Source organism: Rhincodon typus, chromosome 9, assembly GCF_021869965.1.
Source record: "Rhincodon typus isolate 14 chromosome 9, sRhiTyp1.1, whole genome shotgun sequence".
Classification (NCBI taxonomy): domain Eukaryota; kingdom Metazoa; phylum Chordata; class Chondrichthyes; order Orectolobiformes; family Rhincodontidae; genus Rhincodon; species Rhincodon typus.
In genome coordinates this window covers 7,223,657-7,240,887 of record NC_063340.1, presented here as the reverse complement: position 1 = coordinate 7,240,887, position 17,231 = coordinate 7,223,657, and the positions used below count along the sequence as shown (strand labels likewise).

Here is a 17,231-nt window from a genome sequence, read left to right as displayed (position 1 = left end):
AAATTACATGCAATATTCTCCAATTGTTGATCTAAAAGGTTTTCATTTTTCTCACTTATGCTTCAAATACTGGGGCATTTAATTATACCCAACAGTATCCAATTTCAAATTTTTGATGGAAATCTGGCACATTTCAAAATCAACAAGCGAGTATGATAATTCAGTATAGCAACAGTACTTTTCCCATAAAATCAAAATGAGAAATCGAACTTCCATCACATTATTTCCTCACAGAATCCCTGGCTAAACCTTATCAAAATGTGCAAGTAATTAATTGATCATTTGACCTGTTAATCAGCAAAACCTCAAAGATCACAGAATAATTAAACTATAGAAAGATGTCTTTCAGCCCATTGTGTCAGTGTCAGCTTTCAAAATGAGCAATTCTCTTAGTGCCATTCTCGCGTCTTCTCTTCATAATGCTGCACATTCACCATTGTTCAGATAACAGTCTAATTTCCTTTTGAATATTTCAATTGGACCTGTCCTCACCACACTTTCAGGCAGTGCACTCCAGAACATAACTACTGACTGGATGAAATAATTTTTCCTCAAATCGCTTTTGCTTCTTTAACTCAATTTTAAATCTGTGCCCTCTCATCTTCGGGAACAGTTTCTCCCTGTTTACTCTGCCCATGTCTTTCATCACTTTCAGTGCCTTTATCAAGTCTCCCCAACCATTTTTCTCTCAAAGAAAACAGTCCTTACTTCTCCAATCTATCTTCATAACTGAATTTCATCATCCTTGAACCATTTCCTTTTCTACATTCTTTCTAATGCCTTCACAGCTTATATAAATTGTGTGCTCAGAATTGGACACAACATTCCAGCTGAGGCCGAACTAGTGTACTGTACAAGTTCAACACAGCCACTTTGCTACAGCATTCAATGCCCCTGTTTATAAAGCCAAGGACACTATGTATTATTAGCTGCCCTCTCAAGTTATGCTGCCATCTTCACTGAACTGTGCACGTATACATTCAGGTCACCCTGTTCTTCAGAACTGAGCCATTTATTTCATATCAGCTACCCATATTCTTCCTCAAACGTTGAGCCATAAGATGTTGAAAGTAAGTTTTTTTAGCTTCATATCAAGTTTGTTTTATGGAGTACAACACTTGCAGTAAACACGGTTCAAATATCTTTGACGCACTTATCAACACCAAGAATTATAGTTACCTGGGTTACACTGGGCAGCAAGCTTTACATTGCAATATTTAAAAATATGACTGTTAAATATACCTTCCATCATGCTAAGCAATACGATCATTATCTTCATTCCACTAAACATGAATAAGTCTCCTACAGATAGCAACAATTCTTCAGAATTAATGTTTTCCCATTTTTATTGAATTCAAATTAAGCCTGACAGTGCATTTGACATTATATGCTACTTATATATGATATATTACAAGTTATATTTGTTTAGCACATTTATGATAATACATAAGGTTCAAGAACACTACACAGAAGAGATATAAAAAAAAACTGCCACCGAGTTGCACAAGGAGGTATTAGATGGCCTAAAGCTTGATCAAAAAATGTAGAAATTAGGGAATACCTGAAAGGAGTAAAGTGAAGTTGAGAGGTGGAAGGGTTGAAGGAGGAAATTCCAAGTGCTTTGGGCCTATACAACGGAAGGTAAGGGCAGCAATGGTTGAGCAATTAAATTCAAGATGTCAGAATTAGATGAGAATAGATATATTGAAGGATTAACATGCTGGATAATCTAACATCAATCTTTAAATTTTAATAGACTTTGCTTTTGAAGTCATGTCCAATCATGAATGAGAACATTAATGAGTAATTACTGGCAATTATTATTCAAAATTAACACTGATTGCAGCTTACAATAAAGATGCCACTGAATCTGTGATAAAAACACAAGAGGTGATCACAAAAGCAGTAGCACAAAGTGTCTGCCTTGGATCAGCTGGCAGCATTCTTTGTCCAGACTTTTGAGTACAATCTCAGGTGACCGTTCTGTGCAGTACTGACAGGCTGCTGCATTGTCAAATATGTTACTTTCCAATCACAGTTTAAACAGAGGTCCTGTCTATTCTCTGAGATAAGCCAAGGTGAACTCTCACTGGATTTTGCAGAACAAGGTTGCCCTCCCTAGTAGTGACCTCGAGGACCAGAAATAAATGTGTCAGCATGGGGCCTCAGAATGCAGTTCACAGCGGACATTTATATCCAGGTAACAGAGAGTGCAGAAGGAGACTTAGGAGAATTCTTAGTTTGTGGAGTCCACTATTTGGGGAGATTAGAAAGACTGGGATTTTCTCTTTTGAGCAAACAAGGTTAACAGGGGATTAAACAAAAGTGTTCAATATTTTGTAGCATTTTCAACGCATAAACATGAGGGAACTGTTTCCTGTGGCAGTTGGTCAGTACTATTGGGATGGAGTTCATCTGAACTGTGCTCAGGCCTGTGTTCTAGCAGTTATATCACAAGCAAACAGAGACGGCTTTATACTAAATAGAATCAGGAAGAGATTACGTAGGAAAATAAATCATATAGAAATGACAAGGCAAGAGTTCAAGATAGCAAAAAGGATAATAATCAAAGTCTGGCAAGAAGGGACAGTGACTACAATCTTAAGAGTGTGCCAGCAAATAGAGCCAGAGTTTGCAAAAGCAGTGAACAGTTTACCTGGTGGTATAGATGAATCTCCTATAGAACACTGAACAGTTGTTTTATATTTTACTAACTGAATGAACTTTTAGTGTCCATCTTTAGTTACGACAGGTTATGCAATTCACATTCCTGGATCAGGGCTTCAGGTTTTATACCCATATTTCAAATAGCACTGTAATTTCTTTATCTCAATTGAAGATTTTCTCTGTATTGACTTACACCCTGCTGAATAGTTCTTCAAAAACAGGTGTCAGCCTAATTACATGTTGAGGTTTGCCTACTACCTGAAAGGTATAACATGTTTTACAGTACTGCAATACATCCATATAAAGTCTTGGCCGAGTAAAATACCTATTTGTTGATACACAAGTTTTCCATATTCCTACATGTCCTGCCATAAGAAGACATTGTTATATGGACTGTCTCCTCATGATTTCTAGGCGGCACTACTATTTGATGAACAACCATCCATTCCTCTTCCACAGGTCTGTGACGGCCTCTCAACTATCTCACTGGAAGTTCATTCTGAATGCAATCAGAAACTCCTTCAGCCTCAGCTTCAGCATGTACTGTCGGTAGTAACTTGTAAAACTCAGGATCTGCTTTCTGTGTTTTAATTAATGAAGACATGTCAACACTTCCTTTGAATTATCCTCATCATTAAGAAAAGTTTTGTCTACTCTAACATCTGCCTGTGCTACAAATTTGTTTAGCCATTGCTCTGATCACCACATAAGATGGAAAAATACCTGGAACCTGTTTTATAGCCATCTGATCTTTTTAACCTTCCTTGGACGAAGCTACAACTTTCACTCCAGCCAAATTATAAACTGGGAATATATCCACTCCGTCCAATGATAATTTCATTACTACTACTTTTATTGCTACTACCACCAGCAATCTGATTGTCAAGTCAAACTCCAATTATATTTTGGACAATAGAACCAGGATATACTCTCCATTTGTCATTAACACATGGATTTCATCACATGCTCTGGAAAGAAAACTAAATAATTCTCCAGCATAAGAATTTGAGTAGCTCCTATGACCTTAAATATAGTTAGGGGTTTAGCTGCATCATTGGAAACAAACAAAATTATCTTCCCTTTTGAACTCTCCTTTACTCTATTCAACTCTCCTATGCTCATAGCAATTTTTACGTCCAGTTTCCTGGTTGTAGTTAATGACATAATTTGATCTGTAGTATTTTCATTTTAAGTTCCCTTTTTGGACTTGCTCTTACAAACCTGACTTAGTCCCATGGATTTCCTTCACAATTTCCATCATCCAGAACTAAGATGTCCCACTTTACTACAATGTAAACAGAGACTTTCGATTTTAACCACTACCCTCAGAACTTACTCTTCTAATCTGATGGGGAGATCCTGTGACATTCTCAGCTGACTTCTCTTTGCCATGGCTATGTTCTTTTCTATGACTCTCCCATCCTCTGACCTTCTAGAATTTACAGGGATGATGAAAATAAGGTCAAGTTTTATGGATCAGCTCATAAATGTCAGACAATACTGCTGCTGCCCATGTAACACTTGCAGGTCTTTGATCTTCAAAATGGATTTTTATTACAAGATTTTGAGTTTTTAGATTCTTCCAAGATCTCTTTAAGAACTTCATACACAGCTTCAAATCCTTATTACTTATGCAATACTTACATTTACATGTCAAAATTATTTTGCTTAATTCTTTCAAATTCAGCATAGGTTTTCCCACGCTGTTTCCTTAAGTTCTGAAACTTTTGTAGGCTCTGAGGAATAATCTTAATTTTCTTTTTAAAAGAAGTGTCATAATCCCTCGAAGCCTCCTCTGACATCAAAGGATAAATTTTCCGTGCTTTACCTGTCAACTTGTGCTACATCTCTTGGTGAATTTCTGCAGTGCATCTTGTAAACAATACACATTGCTGCTACTGAGGGTCAGTGGAGGAGGAGTGGATGTGGTACCAATCAAGCTGGCTGCTTTGTCAATGGTGTCAAACTTCTTGACTGTTTTTGGAGTTGCACTCATCTAGGTAAATGGGAGTATTCCATCACACTCCTGACTTATATGATTTCATTAATGAACTCTGGATCTCAGTTCTATTTACCAACATGGATTTTATGTTTCTTTAAAAGTGGAGAGCAGTCAGAGAATCAAAAATGGGGTGTGATAACAAGTTGGGCAAATTTATTAATGCAAGCTTTTTGAATGTTTTATTAAGAACATTTCAGAAGGAAAACAAAGGATTTACATTTATTTACCAATGTAGGAATGTAGCCAATTGAAGTACTGTGTTTCAATTTAGACGATATAGATATAACTGGAAGATTCTTCCCAACCCCGAAATTTGTCAATTGCAAGTCAGGTGGTAACACATGGTGAGAACACAAAAATGAGATTCTCAATGTCGAGAAAGGGATTTCGATTTTGCACCCAAGATTTTAACGGCACCACGAGAATCTTGTTAGTGAGTGAAAAGAAGTCTATTTGCAGACACTAACAAATCATTATTACCTTGACTCACCTCATGTACCTCTCCAAGATGTTTAGTATGTTCAGTCAAACAGAAATGTAGTTTCAATAAGCATCACACAAACAAGAATGACAATGATTTACAACATAAAGACAGCGATCCTGGGATGTACTTCCAATTCCACTGAAAGAGGGCTTTGCTTCCAGTGACAGCGTTTTTTTTAAGAATCATAGAATCAACGAATCCCTAAGAGTGGAAGCAGGCCATTTCGTCCATTGAGTCCACACTGACCCTCCGAAGAGCATCACAACCAGACCCCCACCCCACCCTTACCCTGTAACCCTGTATTTCCATTAGTAATCCACCTAGTCTGCACATCCCTGGACACCAGGGGCAATTTAGCATGGCCAATCCACGTAAACTGCACATCTTTGGACTTCTTTAATCAATATTATTTTTTAATTGGCCAAAGAGTAGTTAGGAGATTCCCCTCTGGATGTATCCAGTTGCTACCCATGGAAAAACTAGTTAGCATAACTAGTTAATAGTTATTCAAAACTACCAACTATAAAACCAGCATGACATACAGAAAAAGGTATTCTTCATTTAAAAACCTTGTGCTTAGATTGTTTACAAATATTTAAGGTTTAACATTTAATTTGCAATTTAGATGTCTGTACTAGTTCAAAAATGACTGCTTAAATGTTAAAATAGAAGTCTATCATATCCAAAACACTTCATTAATGCTTGTTAAGTAACAAGGTGGATTCTAGCCGAAACAAAGTAATACATAATCATGTTACATCTCCATCCATATAGAAATTGCTGTGTCTAATTTTAGTATCAAGTTATTTTGATTTGAAATGCATCAAAGGTATTCCCGTTGTGTCTGATTACTTTTGAAAGTGCTTCACATTTTGGTCCTGCTCATTCTCATATTACACCACTCCCACTCACATCATACATTCGCTAAACCCCATTTCATGCTGCAAAACAACATGGTTCCACCACTACTTTTCCTTTATGTTGCAGTACATTACTAGCATACGGTGAAACAGATCAAAGTCAATATAAAAATGATTAAGGGGGAATATCACAGATCCCTCCAAGTTTATTATTACTTCATAAACCTAGGAATAAAATTCAACATCATTGTTACTTGTCTGTTGAACAATGGAAATGCAACTTCCAAACCAGAGATACAAGAGCACAGACATCAGCCTTGCATTGGAGTCAAGAAAGTCAGTGCTTCAAGCCTATGGCATGTTAGTGTGACACTGAGGAAATACTACAATGTTGGAGATGACAGTTTTCAGATCAAGCATTAAACCAATCTTATCTGGTCTCTCAAGCAGAGTTAGAAGTTCAGAAGGAATATCCGGATAAGAGGAGGGCTTTCCAGGAGTCCCAAACAGGCACCTAGAAGCAGGGGTAAGTCTATTTATAGAGAATTCTATTTACTCCTCGATCAACATTTCAAAACGGACTACTAATGGTAGATTTCCTTTCTGTTTTTAGATGATTGCAGCTACTTTTCCTACCTTGACTATTACCTACTGTTCAAAAATATTTTGCTGTGAAATGGTGTGGAAGGTTTTCTGTTTGTTAAAAGTACTATAAAAATACAGTTAATTCTTAACATCTCAGGAATCAGATTCCAAACTCGATTCTGGAGCACACTGAAACCAAGAGGTGTGGGGCCTTGGCCAAAAGGGAGTGAAATGTATATTCAATTCTCATTGGGCATTATGATTCCAGTCTGTACAAAGCCACACCTTAAAAGTATCCAATGAATCCTAGAAACTTCAACTCAGGATACGACGTTTTTTAATATTAAGAAAGTAGTTCTTTGCAGGTCAAACGTACCGCTTTAAAATTAGCCACTCAGACTTGTGGGTTCTATACTTGCCTCAAGTCATGACTGTGATGTTTGTTTGGGTCTTACATCTGTTCAATTTGCACTAAAGTTGTTTCAGTGAGAGTTGCACGCTATCCAAACCATGCAGGAGGAGATTTGTAGTATTGAAGATGTACAAACTATATGGTTCAATTTGAAATAAAATCAGTTTGCATCACCCGACTTTGCAAAATGTTTTAAGATTATTAACAAAGTCCATTTCAGTTCCAACAGACTATCAGTTCAAAGGTGTCACACCACATCCTATCCATCACGAGAGATCATTTATTTCTGCCGTATTAAAAATTTTCAACTTCCTTCCGTATCATTGCCTCTCTGGCACTGAAACATTTATGCTTTGTCAGCTCTAAACTCAATTCCTCACTGATCTTTCATCATCCATCATTCAACAAACAAATCTTTCCTAATCATCATTAGCTCAGTTATAGAACTATCTCTTCTAGATTGGAAAGTCATAAGTTTAACCCCCATTCAAGAAACTTAAAACTTCAACAAAGGACTGAAAAAATGCTGTGTTGTTGGATAAGATGGAAATCGGAAGTCCACCCTGTCTGTATGAGTAGATATAAAATATCCCACTACACTATAAGAAGTCAGTGTCACTTTCCTTGTTCCACGTGTTTCTTTATTCCTATTGATAAAATAGCTTGAGATGATTCTTTATGGAAATTCTCCAAAGTACTTTAAGAGTCCTCACTGTTATATGGCATATACAAATTAGGATTCCTTCTCAAGCGCTTCCCTCAGGTGACCCTCAGGTTAAACCACCACAAGGTTGTCTCCCTCTAATGAGGGCGCAGCACGACAGTCAGTAGGAATATGGCAACTTTATACAACTATACATAAAGCATTCCCTACTTTTGAAATAAATGACAACATTTCAATTGATTTCCTATTCATTTGCTGTACATATATACTAACGTATTGTAATTCATATACCAGTTCTGCAATCTCTTTCTATTTAAATAATCTTTTTTACTTATCTTACCAAAGTGGATAAGATCAAATTTTCCTATCTTATTGTCTGTCTGCCAACTTTCTAGCCCATTAACAACAAATCCATATACATGATCTCTTCACAACTTGAGGTGACAGTGACAGCCCTTGGCATCATGGCAGCATTTGACCAAGTGTGGTGTCAAGGCATCCTAGCAAAACTAGAATTAATGGGTATCGGAGAAAACTCTCTGCTGATTGAAGTCTTATCTGGTGCATAGAAAGATGGCTGTGCTTGTTGCAGGTCAGTCATCTCAGCTGCAGAATATTCCTGCAGTGGTTCCTCAGGACCTAGCATCCTACGCCCCAAACCGTCTTCAACTGCTTCATCAATGACCTTTCCTCCACCATAAGGTCAGAAGAGGGGATGCTCACTGACGATTGTGCAATGTTCAACTCTATTCATTACTGTTCAGATGCTGAAACAGTCGTGTTCAAATGCAACAAAATCTGGACAATATCCAGGCTTGGGCTGTCAAATGGCAGGTAAATTTACACCACACAAATGGCAGACAATGACAATGACAATGACAATCTCCAATGAGCGATTATTTAATCACCTCCCCTTGACATTCAATGGTGTTACCATCACTGAATACCCCACAATCAACATGCTGGGGACTACCATTGACCAGAAACTCAACTGGATATGATATTAAGAGCAAGTCAGAGGCAAGGAATACTGCAGCGAGTAACTCACCTCCTGACTCCCTAGAGTCTGTCCACTGTCTACAAGGCAAAAGTCAGGAGTGTGATGGAATACTCCCTACTTGCCTGCAGGAGTGCAGCTCCAACAACAATCAAGAAGCTTGACACCATCTAGGACAAAGCAACTGCTTAATTGGCACCATATCCACTACTAACATTCTCTACACACTGATGCTACTAACTACAAGATGCACTGCAGAAATTCAAAGATCCTGAGACAGCACCTTTCAATCCCATGATCACTTCCATCTAGAAGGACAGGAGCAGCAGATACATGGGAACACCACAATCTGCAAGTTCCCCTCCAAGCCAATCTCCATCCTAACTTGGAAATATATCACCATTCCTTCAATGTCACTGGGTCAAAGTCTTGGAATTTCCTCCCTTATGGCATTGTGGATCCACCTACAGCACTACCACCACCTTCTCAAGGGCAACTAGGGATGAGCAATAAATGCTGACCAGCCAGCCAAGCCCACATCCCAAGTATCATCAGCACATTTACCAAACATGCAATCAGTCCATTCATCCAAATCATTAATATAGATTGTAAATAATTGAGGACCCAGCACTGATCCCTGTGACACTCTACTCATTGCAAAATGTAACATAAAAATTACACACTTAACCTACATCCATTTATCGTTGGCTGACTAATCATCTAGCCATGCTACTGTTACCCTTTACACTATGGGCTCTTATTTTACATGGTAACTTTTAACGTGGCACCTTGCCGAGTGTTATGAAATATCTCCTCGAATGGCTGCCACTGAATCTCTACTGTCTTATCCCTTTATGGTCCAGTTCTCATTTGCCATCTCTTGTCTTCATGCTTTCACAACTGCCCTCATTCAAGTTTAGAACACCAGTCTTATATCCACTCTTCTCTCTCAAACTGAATGTGAAATTCAAACAATGTTATGATCCCCTTGCCTTTAGTATGAAGCTAATTAATCCTGTCTCGTTGCACATGACCTAATCTCGAAAAGCCTGTTCTCTAGTTGGATCTAAATGTTTAGAAATTATCCTGAGAACCTGCCAAGAACTCATCTTCCAGGCTATGTTGCCAATCTGATACACTCAATCTATATGTAAATCAAAATCATTGGTGATTATTGCTACACCATTCCCACAATGAGATAATGGCCAAATATTTTTAAGCAATGCCTTTCGGTGCTCACAACATTGGGAATAAAATCATGCTCCTCTTAAAAATAACATCAATTGTTCACCTAAAAGGGCAAACAGCCTGTGTGTCTCATCTGAAATGTCACTTATGATGGTGTAGTTCGAGTACTCCACGATGTCGGTCCATACTATGTTCAAGTCTTGGCATAGGAATTGAATCTACAAGTTTGTGACTCAGAGGGGAAAATGTGGCCAAAAGGACCATTGTGATATAAAATTCAAGGAGACAAAAAGATTCCTAGAGTTGTGCAATGCCTTTTTTTCCAAAAATGGGAGGCATTTGTTTCTTTCATCTGAACATTAACAATTTGCATTTTCATGTAGTAAAATATTCCAAGATATTGGGGCATTGTAAAGTTTGGCACCAAGCAAAGGACAATATTAAGCTGCATGATACAAGGTTTGATGTGTTCTCAGGCAAAGCAGCAAGAGGGCTAACAGACGGCAGCGACAACACTGATTGGTGGTTAGGGCAAAGATTTGCATTGGTGCAGTCACCAACAGCAGGAGGATCTCAGCAAGACTCCCTCCGTGCCACAAGCATCATCAGCAGCAGCAGAGAGAGTATAAACCTACTGGAGCTTGGGGCACAGTGTAGCTGCGAGAAAAAGCTGGAGTGATGTCACAGGGAGGCTGAGACCCGATTCGCTGGTAGGAAATCAGCACTAAATTTGAAAAAGAACACAGCAAAGAAGTATCAATAAATTTAGTTAACTCCATAAAGTAATTAAGTAGAAATGGCCGAACAGATGATGTGTCGTAGCTGTATGATGTGGGAGCTGGCTGATCCTAATGCAAGCGGTGGTGACCACATCTGCAGCAAGTGATGCTTGCTCAAGGAACTTCAGCTCAGAGTTGATGAGCTGGAATCTGAACTTCAAACACTGCGGCACATCCGGGAGGGAGAGAGGTACCCGGACGCTGTGTTTCAGGAGGCAGTCACACCTGGTAGATTAGGTACTTCAAATTTAGTCAGTGGCCAGGGACAGCAGGGGGTGACTGCAAATGAGGCAGAGAGAGGGATCCTGCATTCAGGAACAGAGGAGCCTCAGCTCTTGAACTTGTCCAACAGGTACGAGGTACTTGCTCCCTGTGTGGATGAGGAAGAGAGCTGAGGGGAGGATAAGCCAACTGACCACTGCACTGTGGCACAGGAGGCCATTCAACAGGGGGGGGGGGGGGGGGGAACGCAAAAGACAAGTGGCAGTTGTAGGCGATTCTATTATCAGGGGAATAGATTGTATCCTTTGTAAGCAGGATCGAGAGTCCGGCATGATGTGTTGACTGCCCAGTGCCAGGGTAAGGGATATCTCTGACTGGCTTGACAGGATATTGGAGAGGAAGGGGGAGGATCCAGTTGTTGTGGTCCACAACAGAACAAACAACATAGTCAAGACTAGGAAAGAGGGCTTGTTCAGGGATTATCAGGAGCTAGGAACGAAATTGAAGAGCAGGTCCTCAAGGGTTATATCTCCGGATTACTGCCCGAGACACGTGCAAATTGGCATAGGGACACGAGAATAAGGGAAGTGAACACATGGCTAAAGGAGTGGTGCAGGAAAGCAGGATTCTTTTCATGGGGCACTGGCATCAGTATTGGAACAGGAGGGATCTGTACCGCTGGGACGGTCTCCACCTGAACTGAGCTGGGGGCCAATGTTCTAGCGAAAATGGTAAATAGGCTGGTCAACAGGACTTTAAACTAGAAAGTTGGGGGGGTTGGAAGGGAAGAGTAAAATTTCCCCTGGTTGGGAACAAAGGTTAACATCTGTGAGGGTAGATTCCACTGCGTGGAAAAATGTGAAAAAAATAATGGAAAAGGAGAACTCAGGAGAAGCTATTAAAGTCTCCAGCACAGACACAAATAGGACAGTGTGTTTGGAAAGGGTGAGGAATCAAACTTCAAGCACACTGGATAAACGAATGATAATGAGAAGAGGAACGGTTAATACAGGACTGAAGGTGTCATATCTGAATGCACGCAGTATAAGAAAGAAGGTAAGTGAGCTTGTGGTGCAGATCAAAATTGGCAGATATGACATGGTGGACATCATGGAGACACGGCTGCTAGAGGATCAGGATTGGGAGCTGAATATCCAAGGTTATAAATTCTTTCAAAAGGATAAGCAGCTGGGAAGAGGGGGTAGGTTGCTTTATTTGTAAGAAATGAAATTAAATCAATAGTAAGAAATAAAGTGGGGTCAGATGGTATGGAATCTGTGCGGGTAGAGTTGAGGAATCGCAGAGGTAAAAAAAAACTATAGTTGGAATTATGTACAGGCCTCCAAATAGTAGTCAGGAGCTGGGGCGCAAGATACATCAGGAGATAGAAAAGGTGTGTAAGAAAGGCAAAGATACGGTGATCATGGGGGATTTCAATATGCAGGAGGGCTGGGAAAATCAGGTTGGTAGAGGTTTGCAAGAAAAGGAATTTGTGGAATGGCTTTTTGGAGCAGCTTGTGGTGGAGCCTACTAGGGAGCAGGCAATACTCGATTTAGTGTTGTGCAATGAGACAGACTTGGTAAAGGAGCTTAAGGTGAAGGAACCCTTAGGAGGCAGTGATCATAATATGATTGAATTTACTCTGCAATTTGAGAGGGAGAAGATAGAATCAGAGGTAATGGTATTACAGCTGAATAAACGCAACTACAGAGGCATGAGGGAGGAGATGGGCAGAATTGAACTGGGAAAGGAGCCTAGCAGGAAAGACAGTGGAACAGCAATGGCAGGAGTTTCTAGGAGTAATTCAGGAGACACAGCAAAAATTCATCCCTAGGGAAAAGAAGCATGGTACAGTGAAGATGAGGCAACCATGGCTGACTAGGGAAGTCAGGGATAGTATAAAAGCAAAAGAGAAAGCATATAATGTGGCAAAGGGCAGTGGAAAACCACAGGATTGGGAAGCTTACAAAGACCAACAGAGGGCAACAAAAAAAAAACGAGGGCAAAGATTAAATATGAGGGTAAGCTAGCCAGTAATATAAAGGAGGACTGTAAGAGTTTCTTTAGAAAAAAGAGAGGCAAAAGTGGACATTGGACCACTGCAAAATGACACTGGAGAGACAGTAGTGGGGAACAAGGAAATGGCTGAGGAACTGAATAATTACTTTGCATCAGTCTCCACAGTGGAAGACACAAGTAATATCCCAAAAATTCAAGAGAGTCAGGGGGCAGAGCTGTGTGTGACAGCTATCACCAAGGAGAAAGTGCTGGAAAAATTGAGTGGCCTGAAGGTGGATAAATCATCAGGACCAGATGGACTACAACCCAGAGTTCTTAAGGAGACAGCTAAGAGATAGTGGAGGTGTTAGTGGTGATCTTTCAGGAATTGCTGGAGTCAGGGAGGGTCCCAGAGGATTGGAAAATAACAAACATGACACCCCTATTTAAAAAGGGAATAAGGCAAAAAACTGAAAATTACAGGCCGATTAGCCTAACCTCGGTCGTGGGTAAAATTTGAGAGTCCATTGTGAAGGATGAGATTTCTGAATACTTGGAATTGCATGGTAAAATAGGGCAAAGTCAGCATGGGTTCATCAAGGGGAGGTCATGCCTGATAAATCTGTTAGAATTCTGAAGAAGTAACAAGCAGGTTAGACCAAGGAGAGCCAAAAGATGTTATCTACCTGGACTTCGAGAAGGCCTTTGTCAAAGTGCCGCACAGAAGGCTGCTGAGTAAAACAGAGGCAAGGTACTAGCATGGATAGAAGATGGGCTCTTTGGCAGAAAGCAGAGTGTGGGGTTAAAAGGGTATTTCTCAGGATGGCAGCTGGTAACAAGTGATATTCTACAAGGGTCAGTGTTGGGACCACAACTTTTCACTTTGTACATTAATGATCTAGATGAAGGAACTGAGGGCATTCTAGCTAAGTTTGCAGATGATACAAAGATAGGTGGAGGGACAGGTAGTATTGAGGAGGTGGGGAGGCTGCAGAAGGATTTGGACAGGTTAGGAGAGTGGGCAAAGAAGTGGCAGATGGAGTACAACATTGGAAAGTGCGAGGTCATGCACTTTGGTAAGAAGAATTGAAACGTGGATTATTTTCTAAATAGGAAGAAAATTCAGAAGTCTGAAGTACAAAGAGACTTGGGAGTTCTAGTCCAGATTGTCTCAAGGTAAACTTGCAGGTTGAGTCAGTAGTTAGGAAGGCAAGTGCAACTTTGGCATTTATTTTGAGAGGACTTGAATACAAAAGCAGGGATGTACTTTTGAGGTTCTATAAGACTCTGGTCAGGCCACATTTGTAGTATTGTGCGCAGTTTTGGGCCCCATATCTCAGAAAAGATAGAACATAGAACATAGAACATAGAACATTACAGCGCAGTACAGGCCCTTCGGCCCTCGATGTTGCGCCGACCTGTGAAACCAATCTGAAGCCCATCTAACCTAAACTATTCCATTATCATCCATATGTTTATCCAATGACCATTTAAATGCCCTTAAAGTGGGCAAGTCTACTATTTTTGCAGGCAGGGCATTCCACGCCCTTACTACTCTCTGAGTAAAGAACCTACCTCTGACATCTGTCCTATATCTATCACCCCTCAATTTAAAGCTATGTCCCCTCGTGCTAGCCATCACCATCCGAGGAAAAAGGCTCCCACTGTCCACCCTATCTAATCCTCTGGTCATCTTGTATGTCTCTATCAAGTCACCTCTTAACCTTCTTCTCTCTAATGAAAACAGCCTCAAAACCCTCAGCCTTTCCTCATAAGACCTTCCCTCCATACCAGGCAACATCCTGATAAATCTCCTCTGCACCCTTTCCAATGCTTCCACATCCTTCCTATAATGCGGTGACCAGAACTGTACGCAATACTCCAAGTGCGGCCGCACCAGAGTTTTGTACAGCTGCAACATGACCTCATGGCTCCAAAACTCAATCCCTCTACCAATAAAACCTAACATACTGTATGCCTTCTTAACAACGCTATCAACCTGGGTGGCAACTTTCAGTGATCTATGCACATGGAAATGTATTGGCCCTGGAGTGGCTTCAGAGGAGGTTCAAGAGAATGGTCCCAGGAATGAAAAGCTCAACATAGGGCGAACATTTGAAGACTCTGGGTCCATACTCGATGGAGTTTAGAAGGATGAGAGGGGATCTAATTGAAATTTATAGAATACTGAATGTCTTGGACAGAGTGGATATTGGGAAGATGTTTCCATTGGTAAGAGAGACTAGGACCGGAGGGCACAGCCTTAGAGTAAAGGGAAGACTTTTCAAGATCGGAGATAAGTAGAAACTTCTTCAGTCAGAGAGTGGCGAATCTACGGAATTCACTGCCACAGAAGACTGTGGAGGCCGAGTCATTGAGTATAGTTAAGACGGAGATAGATAGGTTCTTGACTGTCAAGGGGAATCAAGGGTTCCACGGGGAAGCGGGAGAATGGGGTTGAAAAACTTATCAGCCATGATGGAATTGTGGAGCAGACTCCTCGGGCTGAATGGCCTAATTTCTGCTCCTGTCTTATGGTCTTACCGTTTTGATACAAGGATTAATTAAAAAAAAGCTTCACATGTCTGCAGAAGTCCAGGCAAGGATCTTTTAACAAATTTTTAAAGCGGGGCCAGCTGGTCGGGGGAAGGCATCTATTTATTTATTTCTGTGACAGCAACCATCAGAGCTCATGACCACTTCCAAAAATAAATTTTATGTTTCACAGAGGTACACACAGAAGACAAGCAATATGTTTTGTTAACTGAAAGACACATTCTGACAATTAGAAAATATTTTTAAACAACTGAGAGGAATGCTGCAGTGCTACCAATGGACAAAATATGTATTGCAATTGTTACATCTCAGCGAGTTACAACTGGCATTCTTCTCAAATTGGGACTTTTTGTTACAAACCAATTATTGCACTATAACGCTGCAACATGCAGGGGAGAAAAAAATCACTTTCAGACATGGAAAAGATTTTTTTTTAAATTATAGGTTTTTTTTTTAAGAAAGGTGGTTCCTGGGTATATAACATAACTATATACTGGTCTATGCCAACTCTTTCTACCTTTCTTCACCTAACCATATCAACATAACTCTCTGCTCCTTTCTCCCTCAAATTTTTAATCAAGCCTCCCATTAAATGTTATTTATAGTACTGGTCTTAATTACTCACTGCGTTGGCAAGTTCTACATTCTTACCAGTATTTGGGCAGAGATTATGCTTGACTTCCCTCCCGGATTTATTAATGACTATCTAATACTTATGATCTCTCAGTTTAGACTCTTTCATCAGTGAAAAACATTTTCATCTATCCTTACAAAAAACAGAAATTCTTTATTGTAACACCCTCATCCTATTATCTTGTTGGTAAAAGATTTCCAGCCTCTTCAGCTTTTAGGTAAGTTAAACTTCTCAGTTCTGGTAATATTCTTGTGAATTTTTGTTTTTGCATCTTCTCCATTTCCTCTACAATGCAAATAAAAAATAAAGTTAATCAGGATCAGCAGAAATATTCTTCCATGAATGCAATCATACCTTGACAAAAGAAGTTGGGTATTATTGTGAAAACGTCTAATATCATGATTTGTACAATTTAGACTTGAAATGTTAGTTTTGGTATAGATTGTTAAACGTAAACTGAATTAAAAGCCCTAGCAAGAAACCGCAAAACTGTCATTCAATTAGTAGTTCACATTGTTTAATAAGATCAGAGTTGGAAGTGGTAGAATACTAATAGTGATGGAGACAAAATGACTACAGTCATCTTCATAAAGGGTATAATTTATTCATATGGTTCCAAAACTAAAAGGAAGATTTGGAAATTGTAAATAATTAGCTTGAATCTCAATCTGGGACATTTCAGGCATAACACATCGTTGTCAGGATATATTGCCGGGAGGTTTTTTTGGGTTCTTTTTTATCTGTGGGATTATTCACAGAAGCAGTCAGTTAAATCCTGGCAGCAACATCAAGAAACAGAGAGAAAACATTTGCCAGGAGCTGTAGACCATATTGGAGTTACTGAGCAAAAAAGCAATGAAGCATGTACATAAGCTTAGTGTTAATAGTCACAAGGTGTCAAGGAAGAATTAAAGAGTCATCTAAATAGATAATTGCAGAACGATCCTAAGAAATTTCATACCTCAGGGAATAGCTGAAACACTATGAAAAATCTAAGTGAATTCCTGAGAACCGTGGCACACATTGGTTTGGTCCTGAGAAGTGAAGCAATCCCAAGGTCCTATGAAATATAAAGGAAATCTCTAAATATAGGGATACACTTGGTAGAAATAACAGGAGAATGGGGAATGCCCTGTTGAGATCTTTGAATTTAAAATATGAAAGCTTGGCAAATAAAGCGTT

The 17,231-nt window shown here is 39.7% G+C and overlaps 1 protein-coding gene across 3 annotated transcripts in view; it reads right to left on the bottom strand.

Moving 5' to 3' along the window:
* The window catches only part of pak5 (p21 protein (Cdc42/Rac)-activated kinase 5), a 184,958-nt gene that overhangs the window by 157,824 nt on the left and 9,903 nt on the right, over positions 1-17,231 (bottom strand). Inside the window, exon 1 of one of the 3 annotated variants that reach the window (XM_048601452.1) lies at positions 1,562-1,643. The exons of the other annotated variants lie outside the window; for them this stretch is intronic. The gene's annotated coding sequence lies outside the window, so the exon portion shown is untranslated. Of the gene's footprint in view, positions 1-1,561; positions 1,644-17,231 lie in introns of those variants that run through there. 3 annotated transcript variants of the gene reach the window in all.